Source organism: Macrotis lagotis, chromosome 8 (assembly GCF_037893015.1).
Source record: "Macrotis lagotis isolate mMagLag1 chromosome 8, bilby.v1.9.chrom.fasta, whole genome shotgun sequence".
NCBI classification, from domain to species: domain Eukaryota; kingdom Metazoa; phylum Chordata; class Mammalia; order Peramelemorphia; family Peramelidae; genus Macrotis; species Macrotis lagotis.
In genome coordinates this window covers 54,964,609-54,990,030 of record NC_133665.1, presented here as the reverse complement: position 1 = coordinate 54,990,030, position 25,422 = coordinate 54,964,609, and the positions used below count along the sequence as shown (strand labels likewise).

Sequence of the window (25,422 nt, the reverse complement as noted above, 5' to 3'; positions counted from 1 at the left end):
GTGAATTAGATGTCAGGTGAATTTGTGGTTGTGTCTCATAATGGTTTGTTTATGAATTCTTTGTTGGACAAATGCATAATGTTCATTGGTTCTCTGTTGGCCACAAAGAAGATGAAACATTTCTGACAGAGTAAAAATTGATCAAGCTCAAATGAGGTTGGTTTGTTAATTAGTTCAGCCATGTTGTTAGCATTAGAACCAGGAGACAAGAGTTAACCAACTTCTATAAGATTTAAGGTACAAGATCATAATCATAGCCAGGAACAAGGAATAATTACCTAAATCAAAATCCATATTCTGGTTTATGAGATAGGAGAAAGACTTGAGCTGAGCAAATATGGTTTGTAAGAATCAGCTGGCCAGGCAGCACAGATAGTTTATTGTGGAATCAAATGGGTTTTGTTTTTTTTTACCTCTTTGAGCAGAATGCTGACCAAGTGTTTGTTTTAAAAGGAAGATAGACTAAGAATTTACTTCTGGCTGGTTTATCTTAGCTGTAAGCAGATTTAGCTAATAAATAGCTGATATCCATTATGGAGTTAGGAGGTAGCTTTGAATAGATAGACAATAGAGCTAACATAGGTTGATTAATGCAAGAGAAGATTTAAAGGGCTAGGTTCAAGTCTCCATGGATGGTGAAATGTGGTTCAAAGGAACCTTTAACCTTCTAAGTACTAGTTAGTTATTCTTTACAGAGGATTATTCATTCCTCTTCTTTGTGAATATTTCAACTGATAATTTGGCTAGTTAGTTATCTATTTTGGTTCTATTGATTGCCCCTGAAATTAAGTAGATCAAAATTTAAATTTGACCTCAGACACTTACTAGTTCAGACACATGGGCAAGTCATTTAACTTCTGGAAATCTCAATGGATCATAATAGCAACTATCTCCCAAGGTTGTTGTGACAATCAAATGGGATAAAAATTGTAAAAGTCTTAGTATAGTGCTAGGGATATAATAGGAACTTAATAAACACCTATTTGAGCAATTTTGTTGTAGTGACTCAAAATAACCTATAATTATAACATCACTGATCAATAAATGTGATTCAGATAGGACATAGCTGAGAAGCAATATAAAGTAGTAGAAAAAAACACTCTCAGAAAACTGGACTTAAGTACTGATACTGAATATCCAGGCAAATCATATGTTATTTTTAACATCATTTTTCTCATATGTGAAATGGGGAGAATAATATTTTCACTATGAAACTCATGGAATTGTTGTTATATGAAAATATATTAAAAATAATAATGGTAATATCATAATTGTGTTTTTATCCTTTCTAGCACATTGAGATTAAGTAGTGATATTTTATGCATGTGAGGTAGAGTTATTAAAATTATCATTTAGATGGTCATTTCTTCATTAAATTGTATCCAAACCTATCTAGATTAGTGATTGTAATTTTCAACAAAAACCTCATTTGAATAAATAGGTTGTTGCTCACTTGATAATTTAACACAGGTTGAAAAACATGAAAAAATTAAAGGATATTTTGCCTTGGTTTTCTAATGAGTACAGATTCTAGAGGAAGACATAGTTTATAAAACATGTAAAGGGATTTTTAATCCAAGCCTTGTGTTATATCGATCATCTTCTGTTTTCTTAAATTACATTATCTTATGACACAGGTCAGAGGAAGAAACAGGTGTTTCAGTAATTAATTTGGTCATTATAGTGACTAGGTAATGACAAATGTTTCTAGCAGTAACTGTTATCTGAAGCCATTTTCTTTTTTAAAAATTTATTTATTTATTTTTGACTTTTGCAGTTTTTCCCCTAATCTCCCTTCCCTCCTCCCACCCCCCACAGAAGGCGGTCTGTTAATCTTTGTTTCCTACATTGTTTCCATGCTATACATTGATCTAAGTTGAATGTGCTAAGAGAGAGATCATATCCTTAAGGAAAAAAAAAATAAGAGATAGCAAAATTACACAGTAAGATTCCTTTTTTAAAATTAAAGATATTAGTCTATCATCTTTGTTCAAATTCCACAATTCTTTCTCTGGATACAGATGCTATTCTCCATCACACATACCCCATAATTGCCCCGATTGTTGCATTGATGGAATGAGCAAGTCGGTTAAGATTGATCATCAGGGGGTGGCTAGGTGGCTCAGTGAATAGAGCACCTACCCTGGAATCAGGAATACCTGAATTCAAATCTGGCCGCAGTCACTTAATGATCACCTAGCTGTGTGGCCTTGGGCAAGCTGCTTAAGCCCATTTGCCTTGCAAAAACCTTAAAAAAAAAGATTGATCATCAACCCCATGTTGCTAGTATGGTGTACAGTGTTCTTCAGGTTCTGCTTATCTGACTCAGCATCAGTTCATACAAATCCCCCCAGGCTGCTCTGAATTCCCATCCCTCCTGTTTCTAATAGGACAATAGCATTCCATAATGTATGTATACCACAATTTGTTCAGCCATTCCCTAATTGATGGACATTCACTCAATTTCCAATTCTTTGCTACCACAGACAGAGCTACTATGAATATTTATACAAGTGATGTTTTTACCCTTTTTCATGATATCTTCAGGGTATACACCCAGTAGTGGTATTGCTGGATCAAAGGGTATGCACATTTTTATTGCCCTTTGGTTGTAATTCCAAATTGCTCTCCAGAAATGTTGGATGAGTTCATAGCTCCACCAACAAAGTATTAGTGTCCCAGATTTCCCACATACTTTCCAACATTCATCATTGTCCTTTTCGGTCCTATTGACCAGTCTGAGAGGTGTGAGGTGGTTCCTCAAAGATCCTTTAATTTACATTTTGATCTCTTTGATTTCTTCATCTGTAAATTGCCTCTGCACATTCTTTGACCATTTGTCAATTGGGAAATGGCTTGGTTTTTTTTTTTTTGTAAGCTTGACTCAGTTCTCTATATATTTTAGAAATGAACCCTTTGTCAGAAATACTGGTTGTAAAATTGTTTCCCAATTTACTACATTTCTTTTGATCTTGGTTACAAGTGTTTTGACTGTGCAAAAGCTTTTTAATTTAATGTAATCAACATTATCTAGTTTTAATGATGTTCTCCATCTCTTCCTGAAACCATTTTCTTAATAATAAAATATATTTGCTTTTGTTTGGTAACTTTGAATAGACAAAAGAGAGAACAAATTCATAGTGGATTTGCTGATTTGGCCTTCTTCCAGCAACTGCCTTTAGGCTGTTGCTCCCACCTACATATTCATCAAATCTGTTGAGTTTTAAGACTAACTTTGTGATTTCCTGACTTTTGTTTTGAATCTTCTTTTTGCCATTACTTCCTTTCTTCTTTGTTCCCTGTGGTTAAGGCAGTGGGTGGGTCAGGCTCCACTTCATCTTTTTTAAAAATTTTATTTAATATTTATTTATTCTCATTTTGTACAACTTTTTTATATATTAATAAAATATTCTTGTTTAATAGTAAACAAAATACCCCCCAAATATAGACTCACTTGAGTGATAAAGTAAAAGGGAGAGAAAAAAATTAAAATTAAAAAAATAATAGTAATAATTGTAGTTATGGCCAGATGGCACAGTGGACAGAGCACCAGCCCTGGAGCCAGGAGCACCCAAGGCCATATCCGGCCTTGTACACCCAACAATGACCCAGCTGTGTGACATGCAAGCCACCACAACCCCACTGCCCTGCATAAACCAAAAAAAAAGAAAAAGAAAAGACCTAAGATAAAATAAAATAAAATAGTAATAATAGTAGGGGCGGCTGGGTGGTGGACAGAGCACTGGCCCTTGAGCCAGGAGCACCCAGGTGGTAATCCGGCCTCAGACACCCAACGAGCACCCTGCTATGCAGCCCCAGGCAGGCCACCCAGCCCCATTTGCCCAGCACCCCCCCAAAATAATAATAATAAAAAATATGTTTCAGTCTGTGTTGCAACACCAACAACTCTGTTGTGGGTGCATCACATTCTTTATGATAAATCCATCACAAAAGTTACTTCCATATTTTTCCACCATTGCCATTGCTGATTGCAAATCCCTCCTTTCGTATTTCTCTACTACCATGTATATTTTCTCTCTCCTTTCACTGACTCTGCTGTAGGGTAGCTGAGTGGTACAGGAGACAGATCCCTGGCCCTGGGGCCAAGAGGCCCTGAGCCCCTATACCACCCCTTAGGCCCTATGGTCCTGGACAGGCCATCCAATCCCAGCCCCTTGCAAGAAGTAAAAAAGAAAATGTGTTATATCTGACTACTCTCCCTCCATGGTCTGTCCTCTCCTCCTTTATTCACATCCCCACCCCTTCCCCCTGTCCCCCCCACTCCTTCTTACTCCAGATGTCTATACCCCATTGAGTATATATGATGTTTCCTCTCCTAGCCACCTCTGATGAGAGTGAAGATTCCCTCATTCCCCCCTTCCATATAATTGCAAAAGCTCATTGTAATTAAGAAAAATCTTATTATATGAAATATCTTGGCCTATTCCCCCTCTCCTTTTTCTTTCTCCCATTACATTTCCCTTTTTTCTATTGACTCCATTTTTACACCATATTTTATCTTCAAATTCAGCTTTCTACTGTGCTGCAACTATAAAAGCTCCTTCTACCTACTCTATTAACTGAGAAGGTTCGTATGAGTATTATCAGTGTCATTTTTCTATGCAGGAATACATGCAGTTCATCATCATTAAGTCCCTCATATTTTTCCCTTCTCCTCCAATCTCTATGCTTCACCTAAGTCCTGTATTTTGAAGATTAAACCTTCTGTTCAGCTCTGGCCATTCCAACAGGAACATTTGAAATTCCCCTGGTTCATTGAAAGTCCATCTTTTTTCCCTGGAAGAGGACATTCATTTTGCTGGGTAGTTGATTCTCAGTTGCATTCCAAGCTCTTTTGCCTTCTGGTATATTCCAAGCCCTATGAGCTTTTAATGTAGTTGCTGCTAAGTCCTGTGTGATCCTGACTGCAGCTCCACAATATTTGAATTGTATCCTTCTGGCTGCTTGTAATATTTTCTCTTTGACTTGGGAGTTCTGGAATTTGGGGTTGGTTTTTTGGGATCTCTTTCTTGGGGGGATCGGTGGATTCTCTCCATTTCTATTTTGCCCTCTGCTTCTAGGATATCAGGATAATTTTCTTGTAGTAATTCTTTGAAAATGATGTCAAGGCTCTTTTCCTGATCATGACTTTCAGGTATTCCAATAATTTTTAAATTATTTTTCCTAAATCTGTTTTCCATATCAGTTGTTTTTTCAATGAGATGTTTCACATTTTCTTCTAATTTTTCATTTTTTTGGTTTTGAAGTAATGAGTCCTGATTTCTTGTAAATTCAATCAGTCTCCCTGAGTTCTATTCTTTGTCTGAAGGATTTGTTTTCCTCAGAGAGTTTTCTTATCTCTTTTTCCATCTGGCCAATTTTGCTTTTTAAAGCATTCTTCTCCTCAATAACTTTTTGAACTGTTTTATCCATTTGATCTAAGCTGGTTTTTAGCATGCTATTTTCTTCAGCATTTTTTTAGATTTCCTTGACTAGGCTGCTGACTTTATTTTCATGTTTTTCCTGCATCTCTCTCCTTTCTTTTCCCAGTTTTTCTTCTAACTCCCTCATTTGATTTTCAAAGTCTTTTTTGATCTCTGTCATAGCCTGATCCCAATTTCTGTTTTTCTTGGAGTCTTTAGATGCAGGAGCTTATGTTTCCTCATCTCCAGACTGAGTATATTGATCCTTCTTGGGATCATAGACAATGTATTTCTCAATGGTGTCCCTGTTTTTTCTCTGCTTACTCATTTTCCCAGTGTAAGCCTGTTTTTGGGGTGCTTCCTGAGCTTTTGGGACACTCCCACAAGGGTCTCAGTGTGTGAGGCTCTGTCCTCCCCCCTGGAGTTGTGAATGACCATAGGCGCCCCCCTCTGCCACTGGGCTGAGGTGGAGGGGGCCCCCTGCTGTTCTATGGGGGGGGGCTAGATTGCGATCAGGATCTGAATGTGCTCAGCCTGCTTCTGTTTCCTGGATCTGGACTGCCTTGGCCATGCTGCTAGCTGTGTGCCCTGAGGGCTTGGCTTCACCTGCTAGCTCTGGTAGAGGTCCCCGCCCCCACATTCCCCAATTTGTGTCCAGTGCTCCCCGGGGCATAGGTCAGGACACTCCCCCGCTGCTGTAAGCAGGCGCCCTTGGACTACCTCCAGGAGGCTGAAGTTCTTTGGCTCTGGCAGGCCACCCCTCTGATGGGCCGCCCCTCCAACCCTGGGGAGCACAGCCTTTCTGCTCTTTTCCAGGTTACCTTGACTAGGAGAACTGCATCACTTGGTTCCTCTGTGGGTTCTGTCTCTCGAAAATTTAGTTATTGTCCTTAGTTTAGAAGTTTTATGAGAGAGTGCCTAAGAGAAGATCCTCTCTTGTCGCCATCTTGTCTCCCTCCACTTGATCTTGATATTAAACCCTTTCTATTAGGAGGGTAAAAATATCCAGTATCTCCACAAAGGAGTGAATTGACCTATCATGAAAGGAGAATAGCATTTCTTTATTTTTTGACCTGATCCTTTAAAAAAAAAAGTTTAGGAGTTTAGGATATTGCCAAGACCTAACACTAGCATATTACCATAGTATGTGTCTAATTGTTGCCAGAGGATTGTGTCACTAATTTAAGATTGAGAGGTCTTGAAGGTGAAAGAATTCACATATAGCCCTGAAGTTTTAAAACCATTTTGCATTTGTCATATAATCCTGCAGAGTTTACAGATTAAAACCTTTTCTTCTCCTAGAGGAACAGCAAGCAACTTGAGGACATGTTAAATAACAAAGGACCAGGTCAGGTGCCTGAGGGAAAAGAAAATGAAAATAGCCAGGTGACTTGGCTGAAAGGGAAAGGATGGATAGCCATAAGGGCTGGCTTAGCCTGGCCACATGGCATTGAGGCCCATAGTTCTCCAGTGAGCCTAGGATGGGAGCACATGACATTAATTTAGGAAGAGAGAGAGAGAAAGAGATCCCTAAACTTGTAGGGTGAAAAAGAGAGCCAGCTTCTCTTCTGATCTGATATAAATGTATTTCCATAGTGGGTTGGATAAGGGTGGTACTTGGGGAATGGTCCAGTACCTCCAGGTATTATCCAATAGGCAAGTTATGTGCTGATCTTTCCTGTCCCAAGGTTTGTGATCTCCAAGTCTAGCATGTTATTTCCTATTCAGCACAAGCTTGACCCATCAGTGGCCAAGGTCAGATAGATTGGATACCGGAAGCTGGAGGAGAGAGAACAAACTGAGGCCACTAATCACAATTTTATCAAAATAAACTATATATATATGTGCAGAAGATATATTATTTATCATTTTATCATTGTATGCAACATGTTAAATTTATAACCAGTCTAAGACAAATGTGAACTTGGGATAGAGTACTGTTTTATAGCAGTAAGTATTTAAGATACTATTTTTTCATAAATCTAGGTTTTTTTGAGGATTTTCAAAGATGGCCTCATGTAGAGGGCATATTTGTTGACTGAAAAATGAGATTGAAGTCCTGGTGATGAAAACAGATTAAATGAGTTAGTCTTTGTTATTTTTCCCTACCAAGGTATTAGAGCAATAATGGATTTAAGCAAATGTCAGAATTTGTCTTTTCTCTTTCTTTTCAACAAAGGGAAAAAGATGATAGGGAAACTTCATTGTTTATTTAGTCATTTCTCTCTAATTTCTTAGTTGAATCAAATGTTTCTTTTTGCTGGAAGTATAATACAACATACTGGACTTGTCTGGATTGAGTCAGGAAGACCTGTGTTCAGATCCCACCTATGAGTATAATAGCACCTACATTATAGTTTTTGGAAAATCAAATTTGATTGGGTGGATAATATGCATTACAAACAATGAAAGTATACCATATTGAAGATAAAATGTTGAGATATGAGCTGGTTTTGGGTTCAAGAATGTGTGAATGAATTCATGAAAGGACTGGCTCTGATCTAAAAGTATTTGCGACAAAACAATTTATTATGCCTCACTGTGGTTAGCAGAAACTAAGGGAGACAGAAAATAAAGGCAGTAGGTTAATCACCCTCAGGAGAGGACCAAGAAAAAAAAATAATGCAGGAGCAGTTGGGGATAAGCAGTAAAGAAAAGAAAGTACAAGTAAATATAGTAAGGAAAGTATTGTTACAAGATGTTGTAGCACATGAGTGGTATAGGGACATGAGAGTTTATTTAGGGGATCATATGCCATAAGAGCAGGCTGGCTTTCCAAAGGAAGACAACAACTCAATGGAGGAGAGGGTGAACTTTTAAGGGACAGGAGGATGAGGTAATTAGGATTTTGTAGATTAGGGACAGTAGTTCAAAGACAATCCTTTTAGGCTAAAGTAAGGATCCATTATTTTATGGAAATAATCTTATCTTGTCCCCAGGGGCAGAAATTTACTGCCTTGCCCAGGAGAGGGTAAGCTACTTTACTAAAATTCATAGACCTCATCTCAAAAGCTTGAACAGTGGAATGGGGGAGGTAGGGGCATATAGGGAGGGGGTCAATGACCTTGAGCAATGGAATGAGGTCAGTATTAAAGAGAGAACAAAGTAATTATAAAACATTTATCTGTCCAGTATTTCCTCTGCTACAATTTGATGTTCATTCTTAATCTTGTTTTGATCTTAAATACTTATTTTTAATTCTTCTTATAGATAGAAATGGTTTGTGGAGGAAATGTCTAACTTAAGGGATATTCCTTGATAATTCTTTCCACTTGAGAGTCTTAACAATAATCATTGCATAAACTGTTGTGTGAAAGTCCTGAAATATTTTATAATTTTGATTACTTATTGTGAGATAGTATGTTGGTTCATATATAGCAAAATGTTAGCTTTTTTGAATTGTTTTATTTTGGTAGTAGCTCTGTAATTGGATTCATGATGATAAATTTAAAAATAACTTTTAAAATTCTAGTCTAAGGCTGCTCCTCTCCTCTTCAAAATGTCCTGAATCCTAAATTGTTGTTTGTTTTTTTCCCTTTTTTGGTTTTTCATTGTGAAGCCAAGGAAATGGACTTTGGGGGAAGGGAACTTAAAGATCAAAATGGCTTCTGAAATCACCAGGCTCTCTGACTCAGGATGGTAAGAAAAAGCATAAATTTAAATTTTAATTCACAGGTTACTACAAAAAATTTGCAAGGTACTACAAAAAATTCACAAGTTAGGTTCTTTGAAAAAGCATCAAGATAGTGAATTTCAGTAGAAGTGGTGGAAAAGAAACAACTACAAGCTGGACTAGAGAGAACATCAAGAACAACTAATAGGGAGCAAAGAGAAAAAGGAAAAGAGGGTGGGAGAGTTTGGGGCATACCTCAGAGCAGACTGCCCTCCAAAGGAAGGTGCAACATTAGGGTATAAGCAGTAAGAAAGAGTAATAGGGACAGGAGAATGTGCTGTGACTACCAGAAGCTAAGGGGGGAAAAAAGACTAAAATTAAGGCTGAAAATCACTGATTCCCTGAGCAGAGAATGAAGCTAAAAGAAAGAACAGCCTATATCTAAACCTCTATGAGAGGTTGTATGGTAAGAAAAGTTATACAAGAGAGAATAGCCACATGGAGAATTACCCTGCTCAAGAGTAGGCTGGCTTCACAGAAGACATGAAACTCAAGTGAGGAGTGAATGAGCTTATAAGGAAAACTTTAAGATGGGAGAGGGTAGATCAGAGAACAGAGTTGAGATAAAGAGAGATAAGTTGATGAGGGATGGTAGGTCAAAGACTTAGTACTTTCAGGCTAAGGTAGTGATCCATTGTTTGGTTGACCTGGAATTTTGTGCCTGAGGGCAGGGATGGAGCAAGTATTTTACTTGGGCAGTAGGATGGGAGAGGATGGGTCAGTGTCTATAGAAGGCTAGTCAGTGCAGAGGAAACAGATTAATTATAGAATTTATTTATTTTAACATTTCCCCTACATCAGTCTGTTTTGTTATTAGATAAAATTTCTGGAGTTTATATAAAATGAAGATTCTCAGTGACCTCAGATACTTCAAATTTTTTCTTCTTAAATAAACATTTATTGGATGGCATTACAGTCTTGGGAGATAGTTGATACAAAGGCATATAGATGGGAGGTGAAAGATTTACTTCAGCTCTTATTTTATCTAATTTAGACTTGGAGATGAAGTTATTTTTTAAAATTACTGTTTGGAGATTTGCCTTTCTAAATGAAAATTAAATAGCACCTCTTTATTTTCTTGTTAATAATTCAGTGTTTTTTTCCTCCATTTTCTCTTTATTTGGATGTTTGTCCACAAACCCTAAAGACCACATGATCTATCTGAATTGGCAATTTTTTCATTATAAGGGGCCCTTGAACAAATATGGTTGGGAATGACCTTGATTGAGTTGGAATGGTAGAGCTACATCTGGGGGAAGCTTACACAAAGACTGCCAGCACAATGCCTGGCTCCAGCCACTGTTATTCTTCACATTCATTAGCATCAAATGCACAAATGGCTAACTTGTGCCAGTAAGTCCTTACTTGTCCTTCAAAGACTTCTTTCCTAGGAGGCCTTTGCATTTAGTCTGATTTTCTGTCAAGTTATCTTGCTCAACATATCTTGGTTATTGCCAAAACAACTACTCTAGCTAGATGCAGTTTGGAATGGTAAAAAAAGAAGAAAACCTATTTAAGGGAAAATTTGAACTCCCTTGGACTGTCCTTTTTATTTGCCAACAAGAAGATTTGCTTTCCTGAGCCTGGACTTGATTGAAAAATTCAAATGTTTGTCCTCACTAGGCCTCTCAAAAATTAGAAAATTTCAAAACTAGTGGAATAGAAGTAGTAATTTAGATTATTCCTGTATTAAATGGAAATACATAATTGATTACATGATCAACTTTAAAAAAATGCATATTCAATGGAAATGGCTATGTTCATTTTTACAGTGATTTGGAAAAATAAACTTTGTTGGCTATCTTCCTATTATTAATTTGTACATTTCCTAAGCAACTAAAAAACTCCAATGTAATTGTCTTTCAACAACTTAATTCTCTTTTGAATATCAATAAGACAATTAAAAACTTGGTAAATTACATTGGGTGACCACTGGTGGCAAGAAGTGGAGAGAAATGAAAAACCTGTTATTCAACTGATATTCAAGCAACACAAATATAAAGTATGTTATTAGAAGTTAGGGATGTTAAGACATTAAAAAAATGAATTAGAAGTGAACTCCCAACTGGAGTAAATCATTTCAGGTTAAGACCTGAGGTTGAGTCAATCAATGGGAATGTGGATTAAGAGAAGCATGAATACAGAAATGTTTCTGAGTTTGCCTCTCAGAAATGTATATAATTCAGTGGTGGACATTTTCAATTATAGTTTCATAACTGTTATGCTATCATCTTCCAACTCATTGTTATAAATAAATGTTATGTTGAATTGTATGGATTCTGTATTCAAAGAGTCAAAGATTCTATATTCTAGAATATTCTATATTCAGAGAGTCAAAGAGAAAATTGAAGTAGAAAATCATCACATCTATATACATAATTTGGCAAGCTGCTCAGTGCAGGTGGAGGTGTGCAAGTTAAAATAACATAAATCTGTTTCATTCATTCATTTATTTATTTATTTAGCTATCTATCTATCTATCTATTTATTTATTTATTTTAGGTTTTTGCAAGGCAAATGGGGTTAAGTGGCTTGCCCAAGGCCACACAACTAGGTACTTATTAAGTGTCTGAGGCTGGATTTGAACTCAGGTACCCCTGACTCCAGGGCCGGTGCTTTATCCACTGCACCACCTAGCCATCCCAATTTGTTTTATTTTTATACCTGATTTTGTTAATTGGGTGACAAATGTTTATACCCTCTTGTTTTTGAGAAGGTTTTGTTTAGAGACTATGTATAGAATTGCAGAAGAAGAGAACTATTGCCAGCTTTGATCTGTGTAAACATTTGTTTATGTGGTTGGTTAACTAAACTTTATATCATTTGTGATGATACTTTGTCCTTCTCTCAAAGACATCTGGGACGTGATGCCATGGCAAGCCCATGAATTGGATTTGGGTGAGAGGGAACTATGCTAAGTCACCATCTTCACTTTCTCCTCCAGAACCATCTGGGTCCAGTGGAGTTTGGTGGTCAGATATGGATCAGAATGAGTGAAGAGGACCCTGGATGTGAGGCAATCAGGGTTAAATAACTTGCTCAAGAAATCATAGCTAGTAAGTGTCAGGCCAGATTCAAACTCCTGTCCTCCTGACTCCAAGGCCAGTGCTCTATCCACTGTGCCACCTAGTTGCCATACATACATTTAATATAATCATGTATAAAGAATCAGGGATGGAAGATATTTTTAAGCGAAGAGATAGTTTTTTTAAATGGAGAGTTGCTGTATGGGTCATCTATATAAGACAACTATTCATCTTACATAGTGGATTCCACAAGGTTAAAGATGGCCAGCTAAAAACATTAACCAAACTTATTAATCTGTCCATTTTTCATTTCCCCCTCAAATCTGAGGGAATAATAGAAACAGGTTCTATAGCTTGTACATGATTCTCCCTCTCCTAGACTTAGTCTTATTATAAAATAGATTAAATAAATTATATAAAGAGATTAAATTATATTACAATTAGAATTAACAGGTAAAAAACAAATGTTAAATAATAAAGAAAACCAATGTGTAGTAAAACTGCATTATTTTGACTCCACTTTTGTTGTACCTTGCTGGCTAACATCTTTTTGCTTATAACTAATACTTGTCTTAGACCAGTTGAAGAGACAAGAGACAAAGACTGACAAGTCCTTTATTTGCCAAAATTTCAGAGTTTAAATATCCTCTTAGTCTTTGATTTACCCCCAAATTCACGAGGATTTTTCCAATTAGCAAATCAAACAATTGCTTTCCTGCTAGTGGACAGCAAATGGTAAACAATGAATGCTATCACTGGTTTAGGGTTAGACACAATGCTCCAGGAAGTGCCAAATAGGAGGAACAGATAGGAAGATTCAGAGAGCCAACACAGAAGATTAGGCCAAGGGTGAACCTGGGCAATAGGGCAGTTAGACCGTTCCCAGGCACACAATGACCTCTCTGTGACCCTCAACGGTCTCTTACAGACTTTGGAATAATTCACACAGATGTAAGCCTAAAATTTGTCTTTTCTTAGCAAATGCCTTTTTAGAATTCGTACCATAAAAATTTTATAGGAAGATTATTTAAAACATTTTAGGACAAATGATTTCTGAACACCTACTGGCATGTTACAGGGAAAATTAATTCCAATGACATCCTTTCTTCATGGGAGTGAATTCTGTTGTGTTTCTTTGGGGAGGTGGTTTTTTTCATCTGGGCCTAAATATCCCCATCTATAAAATGAAGAACTTTGATTTGAAAGATCCATAAAGTCCTTTCAAAATCTTTCTGTTATCTTAATGCTACTGATAAAACTCTTATTTATGTAGCATTTTAAGATGTACAAAGCATGTTCCTCAAAAATACCCTTAGTCAAGAAGGACGGAAATGGGCTTTGGGGGAAAGGGGCTTAAGGATCTAGATAGGTTCATTTTGTGAAAAACTCTGACTCAGGGAGGTGTGAAAGGCTTAGATTTTAATTAATAAGTTATACAAACTATTTACAATTTACCACAAAAAGTCCACAAACCTAAATAAAATTTCACAAGTTAAGTCATTTGGAAAAGTAGTGAGATAGTGAGTTTCTTAAAGGAAATAATAAAGTTAAGCAAAAAGAGAAGTTTGAGAAACAATGACAAAAGGGTAGTCAAGTTAAAATCGAAAAAGAGCTTCTAGGAACAGCCTGCAGGGTGCCTGGGTCCCTGGGAGCACTGGCTCCTGGCAGCAGAAGCAATTTCCTGACCTGCCAATCCAGGAAACACCAAGCTCATCTTGGAAGATCAGTGGGGGAAACCTCTGCCAAAGTGAGCTCAAAGCCCAGACCTACTTGGCCCTCAACGCAACAGTGGCTGGCAGCACAGCCCAAGTCCCAGAAAACGGAAGCCTCCCTACAGAGCCACCTAGTAGGGAGTTGCCTGGCAGCTGCTTCCAGAGCTCTCAGCCCATGGTAGGTAAGGGAGTGGGGTGGGAGGAGATTGTCAAGGTCTCTCCTCTGTCCCTGGGACAAGACTCTGGGGCTTTGTCCATATTCAGACCATGGTCACAGTCTGGGCCCCATACTTCCATAGAACAGGGATACTCCCCATAGTTCCAGGGCAGAAGGGTATGCTTGGGGTCATCCACAGACCAAAGCACAGAACAGGAGAGCAGTCAGAGCCTTTCATAAGACCTTAAAGAAACTGAGGTCCTTGTGGGGGTGTCCCCACAAAAACTCAGGAAGCACCCCAAAACCAGAGCACAGGTTGGGAAAATGAGTAAAACAGGAAAAAAATGAACCTATCCATACACAATTACTTTAGGCCCATGGAGGATCAAAACACACATCTAGAATATTATGACAAAGTCCAAGCTTCTGCATCTAAAGCCTCCAAGAAAAATAGGAGTTGGGCTTAGGCTATGACAGAACTCAAAAAAGATTTTGAAAATTAAGTATGGGAGGTAGAGGAAAAATTGGGAAGAGAAATGAGAGAGATGCAGGAAAAACATGAAAACCAAGTCAGCTGCTTAGTCAAGGAGATTCAAAACAATGTTGAAGAAAATAACATGTTAAAAACAAGTTTAGCTCAAATGGATAAAACAATCTAAAAAGTTAATGAGGAGAAAAATGCCTTAAAAAAGAAGAATTGGCCAGATGGAAAAGGAAATAAGAAAATTCTCTGAAGAAGACTCTTTCAAATGTAGAATGGAAGGAAAGGAAGTTGATGACTTTGCGAGGAATCAAGAAACAATAAAACAATACCAAAGGAATGAAAAACTAGAAGAAAACATGAAATATCTCATTGGAAAAAAAACAACTGACCTGGTAAACAGATCTAGAAGAGACAGTTTAAAAATTACTGGACTACCTGCAAGTCATGATGGGGGAAAGAGCCTTGACCTAATTTTTATTTATTTATTTTTTTTCGGGTTTTTTTTTTTTTGCAAGGTAAACTGGGTTAAGTGGCTTACCCAAGGCCACACAGTTAGGTAATTATTAAGTGTCTGAGGCTGGATTTGAGCTCAGGTACTTCTGACTCCAGGGCTGTGCTCTATCTACTGCCCCACCTAACTACCCCTTGACCTCATTTTTAAAGAATTTCTACAGGATAATTGCCCTGATATCCTCAAAGCAGAGGGAAAAATAGAAATTGAGAGAATACACCCATTTCCCCCAGAAAGAGATAAAAAAAAACCCTCCCAGGAATATTGTAGCCAAGTTTCAGAACTCCCAAGTCAAAGAGAAAATATTGCAAGCTCCCAGAAGGACACAATTCAAATATCATGGAACTGCAGTCAGGATCACACAGGACTTAGCAGCAACTACTACATTAAGGGCTACTAGGGTTTAGAATATAATTTTCAGAAGGCAAAAGAGCTTGGAGTACAACCGAGAATCAACTACCAAGGAAAACTGATCATCCTCTTCCAGGGGAAAAGATGGACTTCCAATGAAACAGAGGAATTTCAGATGTTCCTGTTAAAATAACCAGAGCTGAACACAAGGTTTGATCTTCAAGTACAGGACTCAGGTGAAGCATAGAGAGGGTTAATGAAAAGGGTAAATTATGAGGGATTTAATGATGATGAACTATGTGTATTCCTGCATTGGAAGTTGATACAGATAATATTCATATGAACCTTCTCATTTATTAGAACAGTTAGAAGGAACATATATAGACAAGACAAAGGAGAGAGCTGAATTTGGAAGTATGATATATTGTAAAAATGGAGTCATTTGTTAAAAAAGGAAATATACTAGGAGAAAGAAAAAGTAGAATAGGCTAAGATGTTTCATGTAAAAGAGTCAAGAAATAGCTTTTGCAGTGGAGTGGCATAGGAGAAGGTGAGGGGGCATGATGGAGCCTTCTTTCTCATTGGAAATGGCTCAGAAAGGAAACAACATACATACTTAATAGGGTATAGAAATCTAGAGGAAAAAGGAGAGAAAGGGGATGGAAGAAAGGGGTTGGGGGAGAGGAGGGGGGATGTAGGTGATAGAGAGGGTAGATCATGGGAGCAGATAGTGAGATGTATCACATTTTCTTTTTTGCTTTTTGCAAGGCAGTGGGATTGGGTGGCCTGTCTGGGACCATAGGGATGGGTAGTTATGGGTCTCTGGGCTGCAACATAGCCTTGTGGCCTCCTGACCCCAGTGCCCCTGTGCCACTTGCCACTCAGCTGCCCCATAGCATACTTTTGAAGAGGGTCAGAGTGAAAGGAGAGAGAAATATGATAAATGGTAGTTGGGAGCAATGGATGGAGGGAATTACAATCAGCAACAGCAACTATGGAAAAATATGGAAGTAATTTATCTGATGGACTTATGATAAAGAATGCGATCCACCCCAGAGACAGAGCTGATGGTATTGGAACACAGACTGAAGCACATTTTTTTTTTTTCTCTTTCACTTTATTTCTTGTGAAGTTTTTATTTTGTTGGTGGAGGGGAGATTATGTTTATTCTTACAATAAGACTATTTTAGTAATTTGTAAATAAATTAAAAATAAATTAAAATTTTAAAAAAAGGATAAAGAGAAGGAAAGGAAACTTAGATTAACAGAGATCCAGCTGCATGGAACTGAGATCACATTGGTCCAGCAGCATGAACCTGCACCAGGATCTTGCTTAGAGCAGCCCAGCAGGAAAAAAGAGAGAGGCAGCCTGGGCTGAACAAGGATGGTGCTTGAGAAGTGGTTCAGCACCTGGGCTCCAGGTTACAGGGCAGTCCCAGGGAGCTGCTGGTGCTTAAGCCAGCAGTCACCAAGCAGGAGCAGACTATGCATGCTCCTGACCCAACAGGTGTGACCAAGGTCAGCCCCACTGTTCAAGGTGCTCATCCAAAGCCAACACAGAGTGGAGAACTCTTTCACAGTACAGATGATGACAAACCTTTCTGGTGCCCAGAGCTCCCTGCTTTATTAGAATTATTAGATAGGTAATAAGCAGTTATTAAGCACAACTGTTCCAGGAACTATGCCAAGCAAGAGGGATACAAATACAGCCTATCCCCCCCCCCAAAAAAAAAAATTGTTCCCGTCGTTAAGGAGTCTCTGTTCTAATGGGAAAGATATAACATGAAAGGGTGTAGAAAAGGTGAAAAACAGGAATGAAGATCTCCATATTGGGGTATGTTGTAGAAGTATAATACTTAAGAAGCAAAGCTAGGAGAAGTAAGCTGGGTGGTCCTGGGCTACTTTGCAAAGTGGAGGCCCTAAAAGAAACATAACGGGAGAAGGGCAGCTGTAGAATGGGAAACCACAGGGAAGGTGAGGAAGCCCTACTCACGGAGGGAGGTTTTCAAGGTAAGACTTCTGTTGAGGAATGGTTTTTCTCTCAGAAGCCTGGCTGGAAGGGGGTACTGTCCCCATTTTATGTATGGAGAAATGAGGGCTCAAAGAATTATTTGTAGACCTACAGCTATAAGTATGGGAGCCAAGTTCTAAACCCTCTTTTAGGACTATTTCAAATTTCACATTGTAGTCCTCTAGAGTAGTATCTATTATCTAACCAAACTGAAATATTGTAAGGGAATTATGATATTAACATATTACTAAATACTAACTAAAAGTTAAAAAACCCTTAAAACTTATTGTTTGATTTACATTTTTCTAATTATTAGTGATTTGGAGTATTCTATTTTCTGTTGGCAGCTAGCTTTTTTTTTTTTTTTTTTTTTTTTAGAAATATCTATTTGGGGGTTGCTAGGTGGTGCGGTGGATAGAGTACTGCCTGGAATCAGGAGTACCTGAGTTCAAATCCAGTCTCAGACACTTAATAATTATCTAGCTGTGTGGCCTTGGGCAAGCCACTTAATCCCATTTGCCTTGCAAAAACCTAAAAAAAAAGAAACATCTATTCAAATGGCTTGACTATTTATCTATAGGGGAAATGTCTTTTTGGGGCTTATATACAGGATGTCTCAGAAATCTTAGTGCAGTTTTAAAAAATTTTATGCTTTAGATCACAACTATTAGAGTAGTTCAAATTGTTAGAAAACAGTGCACATTTCTGCTTATGACTGAAAAAATAACAAGCTACCAACACCAGTTAAATTAGTTCTATATGATTCCTGTGATATGATTGACCCTTGTAGGGTTAGCTTTAGGGAGAGGATTTCTGCTTTCTTTTTTGGAAGAGAAAGTTAGTTCATTGATTTTTATTTGAGCATATACAAGGAAAAATAGATTCTTTATTAAGGGAAATGTCTCAAATTTGAGTATTGATGTCAAAATGTGGAATTATGTTTAACCATTAGAGAAGAATCATAAGAGGATTCCGTTAGTACAGTAAGTACAACTGTTTTTATTGGATAAACATTAAAACATTGGGTGAATTGTCAGATTAGGCTTCTTATCTTTAACTCCAGAGAGTTGAATTAGAAATAAGGGGTATAAATTGTAGAGAAGATTTTATTTGAGTGTAAGGAAAACCTCCCAATAACTAGAGTTTTCTGCAAAAAATATAATACAATAAAATGGAGTGGGATGCTAGAGGTTTTCAAGCAACAATGGAATATTGTAAGAACAATTCTTTTTTAGGTAACAGGTTGGATTAGATGACCTTTGATTCTTTCTAGCTTTTTTATTCTGAGGTCTGTTTAGAATATGCCTTTCCTATATTTCACTGTGAAGCAAATAGCCAAACTGAAAACTTTAGTATAGCTTACATTATATTGATGGCTACAGCAAAAAATGAATAGCAATGAGATTATGCAAACAGTTGAAATTATTTTAGTTACTTAGAAAGTAATTAAATACTATATATATATATATATATATATATATATATATATATATATATATATATATACTTCTCTTTCAAAATGTCAATTGTCTGCTAAGGTGGAAATAGGAAATCCATTAACTTCATTTTTTTTTAAAATTTAAATTATCTCCTGATTCTTCTGTCACTTTAAATTCTGAGCACAGGAGAACTAATTTACTGCAGCATTAACTCAGTGATATCACCCTCTTGTTACCAAAGTGGTTTCTAATGACTACCCTTGAGAGTACTTGGAAGCTTTTAAAATTTTTTATGTTAATTTTTTTCATGCCTCATACTTTATGAAGAAAAGTTAAAAATATCATTCCAAAATCTTTTAGTAATATCTTCAACATGAAAAAGGGTAACTGTTGGTCATAGAAACTCAAATGATGCCATCTGTATCACCTTTTGGTATAAATCATGAGCTCCCCAAATATTGTGTTATCTACCATATTTTTGAAGTTTGTAGAATAAGTGATTCTTCATTGTCAGGCAAAACATATCAATTCATTTGGCTGGTCTTGTCATTTCTATTGTCACTGTTATTATTCACACCTGTCCCTTTCTTTTCACTCATAAAGCCTATAACCTTAGTTCTGGTCTTAATCACTCTCTCACTTGTATTTTTGCAGTAGTCTCCTCAGCTAGTCATTTAGCTGCTTCAAGTCTTCCCCTTCCCTCTTCCTGAATTCATCCTTCATATATCTGCTGAATTGATCTATGTCTGTCTTTTACTTAGTAAATTCCAGTGGTTTTCTATTACCTCTAGGATCAAATATAAATTTTTCAGTGTAGCAAGTAAAACCCTTCATTATCTGGCCTCAACCATTTCAGTCTTATTACATATTACTCCTTTTGACACAATTTACAGTTGAGGCAGATTGATCTTTTTGCTGCTGCTTATACCTTGTTCTCCATTTTTGACTCTGTACCTTTGCATTGGCTGTCTCTCTAGGCCTGGAATGCTTCTCCCTATTTATCTTTCAAAATGCCTAGTTTTCTAAAATGTTTAACTTCAAACTTTACCTTCTATGTGAAACTTTTTCTAATTGTACCTTCTCCATGCTCTCATTATCTATTTTGTATATCCTTGTATGTGTTTTCTCCTTTGGATAGACTGTATGCACTTTGAAGGCAGGAACTATTTTTTATTTTTTAGCCTCTGAAGCTGGGACTGTGCTTTTCACACCCTAAGTCCTTTTTAGGTACTTGTTTGCTTGTTAAGTCTAGGTTTGGGGGCTTCAAAGTTGATGTTATCCTTGGGGCATTTAGCTGTCCTTTTATCACCTTGTAAGGAAATATATTGGTTTTGAAATATGTTTCTCAGAATGCAGAGCTGCTATAATTTAACTATTTTTCTTTTTTTTTTTCTTTTTTCTTTTTTTTGCAAGGTGATGGTGTTAAGTGGCTTGCCCAAGGCCACACAGCTAGGTAATTATTAAGTGTCTGAGGCCAAATTTGAACTCAGGTACTCCTGACTCCAGGGCTGATGCTCTATCCACTACGCACCGAGCTGCCCCTAATTTAACTATTTTTCAATGTAATAAGTGTGCTAGAGTATACAGAACACCCTAGAAAATAATAGCATCTGGGGCGGCTACATGGTGCAGTGAATGGGGCGGCTAGATGGCGCAGTGGATAAAGCATCGGCCCTAGAATCAGGAGTACCTGGGTTCAAATCCAGTCTCAGACACTTAATAATTACCTAGCTGTGTGGCCTTGGGCAAGCCACTTAACCCCATTTGCCTTGAAAAAAAAACTTAAAAAAAGAAAAAAGGAAATAGCATCTGAGAAAGTCTGGGGGATCTGTTTTCAAATTTAGAAACTGTTGTTTAGATAAGAAAGGGATTATTTTAAGTGACTTGTCTTTGGATTAAAAACTCTTTTGTTAGATAATCTGCCAACCTTGAGGATCAGTATGAAAAGGAAGAATGAATCTTGGGTTTGAAGTCATAGAACCTGGGTTCAGATCCTGCTCTCCTGTTTATCACTGTATGTGACTTTAGGTGAATCAATTCTGTGTGGGCCTGAGTTTCCTCCTTTATAATATTAGGATGTTGAAGTAAATTATCTAAGATTCCATCCAGCTCAAATGCCAAGTAGCTAGATCCAAGTAGCAACTATCATGTTTCCCTAACTGTTACAGCACTATATGGACTGAGAGGGAAATGTGTCAAAATGATTAGTGACCTGAATGGGAGACCAGAAAATGGGAATTCAAGTCCCTCCTCTGACCTTTTTGGCTGTGGAACCCTGTGCATCATTGAAGTTCTCAGGCCTCTAAGTCAGATTTGTAAAATATTTTGTCAAAAAAATTAAAGCTAATTGAGACATGTTTAACAAAATACATAAAAATGCAATAAACATGTAAGCACCTACTATGTGTCAACATGTGATTTTCTAAGTTGATGTTCTGGTTAGTAGATATCCTCATGTGTACTTTAGTGCCTCCATTTCTATTTGTTTGCCCTTGCCCTAGGCAATTATCTAAATTTATACAGTTATAGGTAGACTATTTGGTGACCTGTATTGAAAGAGGACATTTCCTTATTTGAGAGTACTCTAGACTAGTGAAATCCAGGTTCCTATCCTAGTCCCTAAATAGTTGAGAGCTAAAATGTATAGTTTCATAGTATATCAGAAGAAATCTCAAGAGATTACCCACAACAATCAATGCCTAAATATTAAACTTGTCTGCAGTATTTTTGACAAGTAGTCAGCAAGTCTCAAAGATTTCAAGTGATGGAAAATCCATCACCTTCCAAGACAGCCCATTAAACTTGGTATAGTTTTTATTATTAGGAAATTATTAAATGCAGCCCATTTTCAAACATTAGCCCTCTAAATACTTAGATAACTATTATATTACTCTTATGTCTTCTATCTCTAGTTCCTTCCACTAATCCTTATGTGACATGGTCAAAAGTTCCTTGGTTATCCTGGGTACTTTACACTGGATGAGCTCTTGCTCATCAATTTATTTCTAAAATAGAGTGTTTGGAATGGAATACAATATTCCACATGCACCCCAACCAGAACAGAGGTCATTGGGACTAAAACCTCCCTAGTTTAAATGTAAACTAAGGTCTTATTAACTATCATTCATTTTTACCTGGAAATCTCCAGTCTTCTTAATTTTGACATGGTTTCCAGATTCACTGTATTCCTCCAAAACCAGAACCTCTTTCTTTCTGGCAATGTAGTTAAATGGCTTATCAAAGATCACACAGCCAATAACTATCAAGTGTCTGAGCTTGGATATGAACTCAGGTCCTCTTGACTTATGGGCGAGTGTTCTATGCACTGTACTACCTAGCTGCTCTACCAATACCTTTTTCAACAATCTTTCTGTAAATTGACAGATCATTCTTTCAATCATCCATCCTTAATCTTGGGGGGCAAGGGAAAGATAGTCTTATAATAATTTATCTAATATTACATTGCTAACCCTTAGTAATTTTTCATCAATGTTTATGCTCCTCCAAGCCAGTACAGATTTCAACTTCCTTCATATCTACCATTCTTTTCCATATTTTGTTTTAAAAGTGGCTTCTTCTTGTTTTTTTTTGTCACCATAGTGCTTTCTTTTTTTTTTTTCAGTAGATGATCAAACTTCCTGCTTCTCTGACCACTCATGTTCTTGGTGATGTTTCTCACACCAGTTATTCATTTTATATAACAAGAATTAAATAAGAAGTATGGTTAAGTGTCTCCAATATTGTGTTGCTAATTGGTCACTGGATATAGAGATCATACAGTGAGAGTAGCAATATTTATATTAATATTAGCATGCTTTCCTGAAACTTCGTGTTTCTTTAATTTTTTCCCTTTCTTTAATATTGTGCCCCTTTCTTTAATATTGAAGAAATTTTAATAAATTGTATCGTGGAAAAAAAGAGGAATTCTCTATTAAGAATCTCATGTCATTTAAAAGACAAGGTAAAAAAGAAACTAAATCAAATTATGACAATGAGATATTTCCTATTTTTTCTCATTTTTTTTTGGCTTACCCATTAATTTTCTTGACCCCTCTCCTTGTTTACCTTTTGTTCTGAACAGATTGAAAGTACAGCTTTTAGACTCTGATCATCAGTAGATTTTTTTTTCTGTGCTGCAAAATACTGAATTAGAAGATAGACAATTCTTTTGTGATTTCATAATAAAACATTCTTGGTAGTCTTTAATGGTCTTCAAAAGTCAAGACCCCATGTCTTTCATGAGGCAAAAAGGAATGATGGTAAAGCTTCACACTTTTTTAACATGGACTGAACTCTATCAAAGGACTGAAAGAATACCTTGTTTCTCTTGTTAATGGGGGGGGGGAAGTACAGTAACTCATAGAGATGTGAAGGGAATTGATTTTTAAATAATTTTTCAGTGAAAACGATGTGTGTGGCAGTCTGTAAGCTTCTAGCAATAATTAGCAATTTGTATGTACTTGGGACTCAGATCAACTTCAAAGAAATATAACACCAGAGAGTATTAGATTGAAAATAAGGGTACTTGTCACTGTTTCATGCTGCATGGGGCTTTATGGAAGAGTAAAGGTAAAGAGGAATATGTCATTAGTCTATATATCTGATCCATGTTACTAAATTCACAAAACATGTTTAGAACCATGGCGATATCTGACCCATTTCCCTTATAATACATATCATGAATAGCATCATATTCATTAAATGAAGGGAACAAAGTCAGTTTTAAAATTCTTTTCCTCTTGAATATTTTCTAAATAGTATTTACTTAAAACCCAGGAAAAATTTCACCCAAATAGCTGATAAATTTGCTTGAATATAAACACTTGTATTCCTTTTTCTCTTCATAGCACCTCAAGGAAGGCATATTGAATAATGTAATGAGTGAGGCTTCTGTCAGTAGTGTCGTCATGATCTTAGAATCAGAGAATGTGAGAATTAGAAAGAATGTTAGCTGCCATTAAGTATCAACTATACATGAAAGGAAATCCCATTTTAACATCCTTGACAAATGGTGGCTTAGATTTTGCTTTAATACTTCCAGTGAACCCACCACCTCTCAAGGAAGCCCATTCTTTTTTTGCGTAGCTCTAATTGTAAGGAAGTTTTTCCTGACATCAATCTTTTTTCTTTCAACTTCTACTCATTGTTTCCATTTCTGACCCTTGAGTGTAAGAGAAAAGGTCTAAGCTTTCACAAGACAGTTCCTCAAATGCTAGACCACAACTATTATGACCTCCAGGGTCCCCTTTGCCCAAACTTTCTTCTGGCTGGAACCTTCTTATTTCCATTAATTAATCTTTATATGACATCATTGCCCTGCTTGCCTTCTTTCCTTTAGGCATTCATTCTTCAATTTATCAATATCCTTCTTACAATATGTTGCTCAAAGTTAAACAATTCAATACTCCAGATGGAGGTCTGACAAGGACCGAGTTTAGTAACACTAACATTTCCTCCCTGTCCTTCGATGATCTTTGTGTATTCTAAGATCACATTATCTTTTTTGACAGCCACATCATACAACTATTTTATATTGAGCCAACAATCTACTAAAACCTCAAGATCTTTTTCAGAACAATTGCCCTGTAATCATACTCCATCTTATACTTGGGAAGTTGATTCTTAGTACTCAAATCCAAGACCTAACATTTATTTGTGTTTGATTTCATTTTATTAGAAGTGGCCTGTCATGATCCCTTTGGATCTTGATACTGTTGTCTCACATTTTAAATATTCCCCAACTTTGTGTCATCTGCATATTTGAACAGAATGTCACCTGTCCTCCCATCAAAGATATTGATAAAAATGTTAAAAAGCATGGGACTAAGGAGAAATTCCTAGGGCTGCTTCAGTGGAGACCCATTGATCTGTTCAACCAGTCCTGAATCCTTTGGAGCATATTATTGATTAATCTTATCTCTCTCTTCCTTACAAGAATAGTATAATATACTTTATCAAAACTTTTGCTATATAGCCAGATAAACATGTCAGAAAAAGAAATGTGGTTAATCTGGCAAAATTATCATTGATTAATATATGCTGACTCTTTGTAATCACTAACTTCTCATTTTAGCTGTTTATCAACCAAATTGACCTTTTCAAGAATTTTTTCAGATTTTAAGAGCATTTTGTAATACAAAATCTACCATTCCATATTTTTTTTTTGCAAGGCAAATGGGGTTAAGTGGCTTGCCCAAGGCCATACAGCTAGGTAATTATTAAGTGTCTGAGACCAGATTTAAACCCAGGTACTCCTGACTCCAGGGCCGGTGCTTTATCCACTATGCCACCTAGCCATTCCATATTAATAAGATTTTGTTTTCTTTCCCTTTTTTGAAAATGGTGACATTTGTACTTCTCTCAACTTGTGACACCTCTCTCATTTTTGATGTTCTTTCAATTATCATTGACAGTGAGTGGCTCAGCAGCTATATCTGCCAGGTTTTTTCCCCCCTAGCACCTGAGTGTGTAGTTCATCTGAGCCAGCTGACGTGAAATCAAAGGAAAGTAGGTACTATCTTTATTTATCTTGTATACCAAATCTGTCATTTTTGTTCTATCATTTTCAGGTAATTTTTCCTTTGATTATCTCTTGTTATTGCTAAGAAGAAGCAGAAAACCCCCCTTTAATTTGG

At 36.8% G+C, this 25,422-nt stretch overlaps 1 protein-coding gene across 3 annotated transcripts in view; it reads left to right on the top strand.

Annotated features, from left to right (window-relative positions):
- LOC141495598 (lipase maturation factor 1-like) overlaps positions 1-25,422 on the top strand; it is a 702,841-nt gene that overhangs the window by 136,435 nt on the left and 540,984 nt on the right. The window contains exon 1 of one of the 3 annotated variants that reach the window (XM_074197126.1): positions 6,108-9,062. The exons of 1 other annotated variant lie outside the window; for it this stretch is intronic. The gene's annotated coding sequence lies outside the window, so the exon portion shown is untranslated. Of the gene's footprint in view, positions 1-6,107; positions 9,063-11,322; positions 12,153-25,422 lie in introns of those variants that run through there. One more of the 3 variants, XM_074197125.1, reaches the window with a different exon arrangement.